The sequence below is a fragment of the Eurypyga helias genome, unplaced genomic scaffold, assembly GCF_000690775.1.
Source record: "Eurypyga helias isolate BGI_N326 unplaced genomic scaffold, ASM69077v1 scaffold21301, whole genome shotgun sequence".
NCBI classification, from domain to species: Eukaryota; Metazoa; Chordata; class Aves; order Eurypygiformes; family Eurypygidae; genus Eurypyga; species Eurypyga helias.
This window is the reverse complement of record NW_010231758.1, coordinates 1-332: the sequence shown is the minus strand read 5'-3', so window position 1 is coordinate 332 and position 332 is coordinate 1.

The window sequence follows — 332 nt, the reverse complement described above, 5'->3', positions numbered from 1 at the left end:
GGACGGCTGCATCGACCACCAGCGCGTCGATTCCGTCAGGCGGCTGCGGGAGGAGGAATCACCGTCTCCTTCAAGCACTTTCTCTTCTCCGGGAAGGAATTCAACTTGATGGACAGGCGGGAGTCGGCTCCTCTGAAGGAATTGATGGAGAAGTTGGGATCCGAGGAGAGAGAAACTCACCCCGGGAGGGCCCTTTCGGCCGCTCCCTTCCGCTTTGTACGCGGGGTGTTTTTTTTTTTGCCTCAGCTGAGGTTACGCTCAGAGCCTTAAACTCCCTTTGGTGGCAGGAAAAGAAGCGCCTGTCCCACCGGGAAGAGCAGCTCGCTGGGTGG